We start from the raw sequence: 9,169 nt of genomic DNA, 5'->3' as shown, positions 1-9,169 counted from the left end.
TATTTTTATTTTTTTTTTAAGATTTTATTTATTCATTATAGAGAGGAGAGAGAGAGAGAGAGAAGGGGGAGGAGCAGGAAGCATCAACTCCCATATGTGCCTTGACCAGGCAAGCCCCGGGTTTTGAACCGGCAACCTCAATGTTTCCAGGTTGATGCTTTATCCACTGCGCCACCACAGGTCAGGCAGGAGAATCTGTCTTAAGTCATAAATTTTTGTACATCCCTGAATGTCCTATAGCAGGGGTCGGGAACCTATGGCTCTCGAGCCAGATGTGACTCTTTTGATGGCAGCATCTGGCTCGCAGACAAATCTTTAATAAAAAAAAATAACGTTAATATATAAAACATTCTCATGTATTACAATCCATTCATTTCCTACTGCTCATGTTCATGGTTGCGGGTGGCTGGAGCCAATCATAGCTGTCCTCTGGGACAACACCAAATTTTTATTGGATAATGCATAAGGTACACAGGTCGTTATATGGCTCTCATGGAATTACATTTTAAAATATGTGGTGTTCATGGTTCTCTCAGCCAAAAAGGTTCCCGACCCCCGTCCTATACCCTTATTAGGATGAGATTTACTTGCTAAACTGCAGGCACAAATAACTCAATTCTGAGGAGCAACAGCTCCCCCTGCAGGTTCCACCAGAGCGTGCCTGGCAGTTCCTCATCAAGCCTTGGGAAAGAAAATCAGGAACAGAAGATGATTGGCCCATCGCCCTTCAGGAACAGGTAAACCCCTGTATGTGGGCTACTGGGCCGCCCAGGAAAGCAAAGAATGCCACCCCCATTTCTGTTATTGTGAAGCCCGAATCTCAAACCCCTAATAAAAAAACATCCTTTGAAACAGGAGGCCTTCGAAGGAATTCAGCCAATTATTCAAGCCTATACTGTATTAAATATGGATTTATTAGGCCTTGTCAATCTCCATATAACACTCCAATTCTGCCGTTAAAGAAGCTAAGGACAGGGAAATGTTAGTTTGTCCAGGATCTGAGTGCCATCAATGATTCTGTACAAGATATATGCGGTCATGGTCCCAAACCCTTATATGTTAATCAACACAATATCAGAGAATAGCAATTGGTTTTCTGTCTTAGATTTGAAGGATGCTTTCTTTTGTATCCCAGTAGCTGCCGAGTGCCAGGCACTTTTTGCTTTTGAATGGCAGGACCCAGAATCGCAAGTTAAAACACAATACTGTTGGACAGTCCTGCCCCAGGGTTTAAAAATTCCCCCACTCCTTTTAATGAAGTGTAAGGGCAAGACTGTTAAATGGAAATTAAACAATGTCACAATATGTAGATGATCTCCTTATTACAGAAACACTTCGAACATTGTTTAGAAAATACCATAGCCACCTTGAATCATATAGCTGATTGTGAATTTATGGTATCCAGGAAAAAGGCCCAAATTTGCCAACAAGATGTTCAGTTTCTGGATTTCTCCTAGAGCCAGGGAAATGAAGTCTACTGGGAAACAGAAAAGAAGCCATTACGCAGTTACAGACACTCCGCAGGAAAAGACAGCTGCTTGGACTTAGAGCTAAGCCCTCATGTGAGGCTCTTATAGTGAACCAGAGAGTTACCCCTTTAGAATGGACTATCAGTTCAAACAGGCCTTTCAGAAAATAAAGGCACTCTTGATGTTGGTCCCAGCTTTGAGGCTGCTAAACTTGGCCATGCCTTTCCAGTTATATGTTTATGAGAAAAAAGGGCAACTTGAGGATCTAACACAGCCAGTGGCATACCTGTCAGAGGGATTAGCTCAGGCGTGGCCAACAGTTTTTGCCCCTGGGCAAGATTAGAAAGAAAACTTTTTTCACGGGCCGGACAAAATAGTAAAATTAAAAAATGTTAAATACAAAAATGATTCAGTTAAGTAAACAAAATTTTATTATGTAATTTTTATGAATAAATGTAAGTAATTTAGTACAAAAAATTAACAAAAAAACTAACGTGACATGTTGAGGCGCTTTGCATCGCCTATTATTTTTTTAATATCTGGCTATATACTTAAAGTAGCTATTCTTAACACAGCCTCCACATGTAAATCATTCAGTCTTGATCTTGGTGTACTTTTATTTAGATTCATTAAAAAAAAAGTTTGTTCACAAATATAAATTGAGCTGAAGATTACTAAATATTCCTTGGCAAGTTTTTTTAAATTTCCATATTTTCCATTATTCAATTGCTTATAAAAATTGCACAGATGAGTACAAAAGTTGTAAATCTTTATAATGGAATTTTTTTAAAAAAATAAAGAAGTATCACGAATCCATTCGACCAATTATTGGAAGTTAACCCTAGATTAGTCACACGTGGAATTCTTTTCTGCGTATCACTATCATTTTAAATATCTCAATTTCCCTGGAATGCTGAGGTCACCGGTTCAAAACCCTGGGCTTGCTCGGTCAAGGCACATATGGGAGTTGAAGCTTCCTGCTCCTCCCCCTTCTCTCTCTCTCTCTCTCTCTCTCCTCTAAAATGAATAAATAAATATCTCAATTTCCAATAATCAAAGATGCTTCCGCTTCTGAGCAGCTGAGATTTTAACTTTCATTGTTGTACAATGGTTAGATATCATAGTTTATGTATAACGATTTTTTTTTTTCATTTTTCCGAAGCTGGAAACGGGGAGGCAGTCAGACAGACTCCCGCATGCGCCTGACCTACCGAGATCCACCCAGCATGCCCACCAGGGGGCGATGCTCCGCCCCTCTGGGGCGTCACTCTGTTGCATCCAGAGCCATTCTAGTGCCTGAGGCAGTGGCCACAGAGCCATCCCCAGCGACCAGGCCATCTTTGCTCCAATGGAGCCTTGGCTGCCGGAGGGGAAGAGAGAGGAAGGAGAGGGGGAGGGGTGGAGAAGCAGATGAGCGCCTCTCCTGTGTGCCCTGGCCGGGAATCGAACCCGGGACTCCTGCACACCAGGCCGATACTCTACCGCTGAGCCAACCGGCCAGGGCCTATGTATAATGATTTAAAAGTACCACTTATTTCATTTCCACAGTGTGTCGTGCAGAGAATATTAAAAATTTAATTGCGGGCTGCATAAACTCATTAAGCGGGCCGCATTCAGTCCACGGGCCGTATGTTGGCCATGCCTGGATTAGATCATACTGCACTGGGTTGGCCACCCTGTCTCCAGGCTGTCGCAGACACCTGCAAACTCCTCTCCAAAGCAGAGAAATTTACTTTAGGCCAGACCATTACAATGTATGTACCTCACCAGGTTTGGGCTTTATTAGAACAGAAAAGAAACTTTTGGTTATCAGCTGGCAGAATAGCCAAATACCAAACACTATCGTTAGACAACCTAGAGGTACAGCTATGGGCAATTACTAGACTGAACCCAGCATCTCTTACCTGCAGAAGCCTCCCATTCTCTACAACACAACTGCATTGAGACTACTGATGAAGTCTTTCCCAGCAGAGTCGACATCCAGATTGGAGGCTATTGGTCGATGGGAGTAGTTACACGGAAGGAAGGATTCGGAAAGCTAGCCAATGCAATCGTCACTTTAGAATGTACTGTTGAGGCAAGGGCATTAGTCCCCAGAACTTCAGCACAGAAGGCTGACTTGATTGTATTAATACAGATGCTTGACCTGTCACAAAGAAGATCAGCAAACGTGTAAATGAATTCCAGGTCTGTGTTTCTTGTTTTGCATTCTCATGGTACCATTCAGAAAGAGAGAGGGTTGCTCACAGCCAACAGAAAGGAGGTGAAACATGCTGCTGAAATCCTGAAACTAACTGAGGCCATCGATTGGCCTAGCAGAGTAGCAGCAATGCATTGAGCAGGACATCAGCAATAGACACTGAGGTGGAGAGAGGGAGTAACCTGGCTACCAAGCAGCAATGAAAAGTCACCCTGGGTCACTCATAGAACCTCTGTTACCTGTCACGAAATTCTCTCCTGAATATTCTGAGAAGGACCTTAAAAAGGCTGAGAAATGGGGTTTCACTGAGGAAGCCTCTGGAGAACAGTGGAAAAGAAATAAGAAAGGGATAATTCTACTCCTGGAAGCTTTAGTCTACCTGGTCTTGAAATATTTACATGAGGCTACACACTATGGGAGAGATGCCCTGGCTAATTAGGTATATAAGACCATGGCTCACAAGGTCTGAGATTAGTAAAATCCTGTGTCGCATAACCCAAGCCATGTGTTGTATGTTAAAAAAATAATCCTAAAACAGAGGCCAAAAGGCCAGAGAAAGGGCATCAGTATACTGGACAATATACCCCTTTGAAGGCTGGCAAGTTGATTTTACCTTAATGCCTAAGAAAGGGGGATGGAGATATTTCCTAGTCCTAGTGGACACCTTCTCTGGATGGGGAGAAGCATTTCCCACTAGAACTGAGAAATCCCCTGAAGTAATTAGGGTTTTACTAAAAAAAGTCATTCTAGATTTGGACTTCCACAATCCATCCAGAGTGACACTGGATGTGTTTTTTTTTTTTTTTTTGTATTTTTCTGAAGCTGGAAACGGGGAGAGACAGTCAGACAGACTCCCGCATGCGCCCGACCGGGATCCAACCGGCACGCCCACCAGGGGGCGATGCTCTGCCCACCAGGGGGCGTCGCTCTGTTGAGACCAGAGCCACTCTAGCGCCTGGGGCAGAGGCCAAGGAGCCATCCCCAGTGCCCGGGCCATCCTTGCTCCAATGGAGCCTCGGCTGCGGGAGGGGAAGAGAGAGACAGAGAGGAAGGAGAGGGGGAGGGGTGGAGAAGCAGATGGGCGCTTCTCCTGTGTGCCCTGGCCAGGAATCGAACCCGGGATTTCTGCACGCCAGGCCGACGCTCTACCACTGAGCCAAACGGCCACGGCCTGGACGTGCTTTTATATCAGAAATAACATAAAAAAATAAGTCAAGCACTGGGAATAAAATGGAAATTACATATAGGTTGGAGGCTACAATCATCTGGCCAAGTAGAAAAAATGAACCATACTATAAAGAAGACTTGGCCCTGGCCGGTTGGCTCAGCGGTAGAGCGTCGGCCTAGCGTGCGGAGGACCCAGGTTCGATTCCCGGCCAGGGCACACAGGAGAAGCGCCCATTTGCTTCTCCACCCCTCCGCCGCGCTTTCCTCTCTGTCTCTCTCGTCCCCTCCCGCAGCCAAGGCTCCATTGGAGCAAAGATGGCCCGGGCGCTGGGGATGGCTCTGTGGCCTCTGCCCCAGGCGCTAGAGTGGCTCTGGTCGCAACATGGCGACGCCCAGGATAGGCAGAGCATCACCCCCTGGTGGGCAGAGCATCGCCCATGGTGGGCGTGCCGGGTGGATCCCGGTCGGGCGCATGCGGGAGTCTGTCTGACTGTCTCTCCCTGTTTCCAGCTTCAGAAAAAAAAAAAATAAATAAAATAAAATAAAATAAAAAAAAAAGAAGACTTTTGCTTAACTGTGCCAGGAAACACACTTGCATTGGGACCAGGTTTTACCTATTGCCCTGCTCCAGAAAGGAGTGGCTCCCCGAAGTGGGATTCAATTGAGTCCCTATGAAATACTTTTTGGACGCCCCTTCCAGGCTGTAACTGGGACTGGAGATGGTTTAACTGATCATGATTTAAGAATTAAATATGTACAGAACTTGAATGAAATTGTACAAGCTATGCCTAATAATCTTTCGATTAACAGCATCCTTTCCAGGCTAGAGATGAAGTTCTTCTGAAAACCTGGAAAACGGATGGACTGGACCTTGGGAGATATTGCTAACTACTCCTACCACAGTAAAACTTGCCGGCATAAAACCTTGGATTCATCACACTAGAATTAAAGAAGCACCAGAGGAATCATGGGCCGCACACCCAACAGAAGATCTACACTTGATTCTGCAAAGACAGCTACCTTGATCCTAATAATGTTTTGTTTTACATGCCACAGTTCTTTAATCCCTTTCCAGAGTAATGAGAACATCTGGACATATCTTGCCAGAAATGTATTGAATATCTCTGATTTTTGTCTTGCAGGAGGCACATATGTCCAACAGGCTTTCACTTCTTGCCTTATTGGTGTTTGTACACCATTAGAACAGTTAAAAAATTACACCATTTTTCGACATATAAGCAAGACAATAACATACCAAGATTATGCCTCTTGGGGCCCCACTACTTACTATAAAGACATAGAAATGTTTTCTCTTAAAGTTGCTAATGTTGGTCCTGCTAATGACTGTGCTGTATTCAGAGGATGTACTAAGAATTGTATCAATGTTACTGGAATACTAACTTGCAATTTTACCACTTCCACTTTTTACAGTTTAGGTCATGTGAAGCTACCTAAAGGTTGGTTTTTAATTTGTGGAAAAACTGTATATTCCTATATTCCTGCAAATAGCACAGGTGGTCCATGTTCTATCGGAAGGTTAACCATCTTCATGCCACAAAAGAACCACCATTTTCGGACCAGGAGGACCGTGTCCCTGTCACCAGACTGTCGGGATGACTTACAATTATTTAGTCCGGCAGAATATGTTTCTTTATCTTTGTTTATTATGCCGGCAATGGTAACTGCACTTAATGTACAAATTAGCAGGCTAGCTTGCACAATGGTAAAAGCTTTAAATGCGACATCCCAAGCCATTGCTTCAATTAACCAAGAGCTAAGTGAGGAACGGGAGGCAATCTTAGAGAATCGAGCTGCTATTGATTATCTTTTATTAAGGCATAATCATGGCTGTGAGGAATTTAAAGGAATGTGTTGCTTTAATCTTACTGACAATTCTAAGTTAATAGAGAGCAAGATCCAAGACATACATCGGGTAGTGACTAGAGTAACACAAAGAGAAGGATTCTTCGGACTTGATTTATCGTGGCTAACTTCCTGGCTCCCTAGTTTAACAGGATTAAAAGAAGCCTTCTTAATTTGTTTACTTTTTGTTTTTTTAGGCCTTTTTGTTTGTTGCTGTATTCACTGTGCACCACTATGTAGTCCCTCCAATTCATAGACCAGCAAGCACCGACAATAGTCAAACCTGTTTAAATCAACTCTATGAGATGCATATGTTAAAAGATAATCAATTTATTAACAGTGGGGAACGTAAGGGACTATATAGAAAGCAACATTAACTACATTATATCTTTACCCATATCACCCCCCCTCCCTCCCCGTTCCATGTGAGAAATACAGGGAGCTGCAAACAGGCTCGGTTCTCACGGACTGCTGCCAGGGTCAGGTTGATCGGTTCTCCATACTCCAAGGAGATAAGAACGGACTGTTTTTCAGATGCCTGAGATATCATCGCAGACATCAACAGCGAAGCCCAGCCAGCAACCTAAGATCCAGGACTAGACCACCTACCTGCTGACTGACTACGTAACTAACTGCATGAGCCCAAAATAGACTAACTCACCTTTAGGTATACAACCCCTTAACTGTAGATGTACAATTCAGACAAGCTTTGGGCGGCATGCCCCTTGCCTTCCTAGACTATTGAAGGCTGAGTAAAGGCGTACCTTATACCCACTTAGTCCTCATCTCTCTTTACTGTCATTGGGGGGACTTGTAACTCCGAATCTGGCTTGGTTTTTCCGGTTTCAAATCTGCAGAAAGGAGGAAAAGTACACATCCAAGTTAATAACACCTCATTAAAAATAATAACAATTTAGGCATAATTAGAAAGATCCTGTATATTAAAAAAGATTTTAGTGCTCACCTGAACCACCATTCTCACATACCCCCAAAGTCAGTTTGATTTTGCTCGTCTGATTTTTCACAATTTCTCCCAGAGCGCAAGTGGCTGCAATTCGGACACGTGAGCGCGGGATCAATAGAACCGACTGGGCAATTACCAGCGACTTTGGCTGAATTGCAGCATCATCGGTAGTTTAATTCCCCGCTCTGGAGCACTGTGCCTTGTGTAGTCCGGTGCCCCAGCAGCGGTCTGCGCTGCATGGGACCGCGCCACAAGATATGGAGGCGGAGTTACGCTGGGTACTAGAGTACCATCGCAGGGGATTGAGTAGTATGGGCGCGCGCTCGGGAGCACTGTGGTTAACGTAGTTGCACGCACCGAGGAATTGTGGGCATTGTAGTCCCTCCCTGGGGCACTGTGGGTAGGACACTTACACGCCCCCACCTCACCCCCTGGCGTAGCTTGCGGTGAATTGACCGTTCTTCCGTGCTAGTGGTGAGCGAGGCCTGTATGGCCACAGGCTCCAGGGAAGGACAGTCAGGAAAACCGGGGAACGGAGGGCGGGGGACGTGTCGCTCTGGCTGTGGGTTCCTTGAGGTGTGAATTTTTTTCTGGGCGGGATCGGGAGTGGGATCCCAGCGTCCTGTCCTGTTGAGGCCAGGAATACTTTAGGTGATCTGGGAAACGGGAGTACTCCCGGCTCGGGGCAGCGTCCCCACAGCTATGGATGTGCGGCTCGGGTTTCCGTCCTGGGTTTTGATGGGGGGGGGGGGGGGGGGCGCGTCCGGGCGGCGCCCACCGTGGCGGCTCGGTAGTCCGAGGACCCGGGTCTTGGGGGAAGCACTGGCTTGCAGACTTATTTGGGTCGGGGTGGAGGATGGGGGGCGACTGAGACAAAGTGACTCGGGTCGGAGGCCTCAGGGCCTTGGGGAAGTTGGAGGGCTCAGTATTCTGGGTTGCGTTGGCATCCCTAAGTCCAGACGGCTCTATCCGGTGTGTGGGGCCCTTGTAGGAGCCTGGGGCAGAGTAACTGGAGTGGAGCCCATGGGCAGGGACCTTCCTCCAAGCTCCACGGGGCTGCTGGCTCACCCCCTGAATGACTGGGGTGGGGGGTAAGATATCTACACTTAGGTTCTTATTAACTTTTCGTTTTAAAACTTTGCAAGCATACCCAGAAGTAGCCGTGAAGTTTCACAGATTCATCACTTAGGTTCACCACTTAGAAAATAAGACCCTGTCCTTTCTTCCCAGATCTGCAAGTGTGTATTTCTTTGGGAATTGTTTCTAGCCAGGAGCCAATAGAGTTCAAATCCTGCTGTGCCCCTTTCTCACTGAAGCTGTCATCAGTGTGGAACGAGATAAAACTTGTGTCTATCACATGCTCAGTGGCCAGGAACGTTACTTTGTGTTTTTACTGCCTGCCAGAGGCACATAGGAGATGATGTCATGGTGGGTATTAGCATGACCTGGAAGCGTGTTCTAAAACTCACACCCTGACTCTGTAGGGGCATAGAATGTTTCCGATTC

At 45.6% G+C, this 9,169-nt stretch overlaps 1 protein-coding gene across 3 annotated transcripts in view; it reads left to right on the top strand.

The window, feature by feature from the left end:
• The first annotated feature begins 8,069 nt into the window (after window positions 1–8,069).
• ZNF169 (zinc finger protein 169) overlaps window positions 8,070–9,169 on the top strand; it is a 38,508-nt gene continuing 37,408 nt past the window's right edge. For 2 of the 3 annotated variants that reach the window (XM_066368356.1, XM_066368354.1), the window contains exon 1: window positions 8,070–8,137. The gene's annotated coding sequence lies outside the window, so the exon portion shown is untranslated. Of the gene's footprint in view, window positions 8,138–8,180; window positions 8,240–9,169 lie in introns of those variants that run through there. The other variant, XM_066368355.1, reaches the window with a different exon arrangement.

This window comes from Saccopteryx leptura, chromosome 2, assembly GCF_036850995.1.
Source record: "Saccopteryx leptura isolate mSacLep1 chromosome 2, mSacLep1_pri_phased_curated, whole genome shotgun sequence".
NCBI classification, from domain to species: domain Eukaryota; kingdom Metazoa; phylum Chordata; class Mammalia; order Chiroptera; family Emballonuridae; genus Saccopteryx; species Saccopteryx leptura.
The sequence above is the reverse complement of the archived record's forward strand: the minus strand, read 5'-3'. Positions and strand labels throughout refer to the sequence as shown.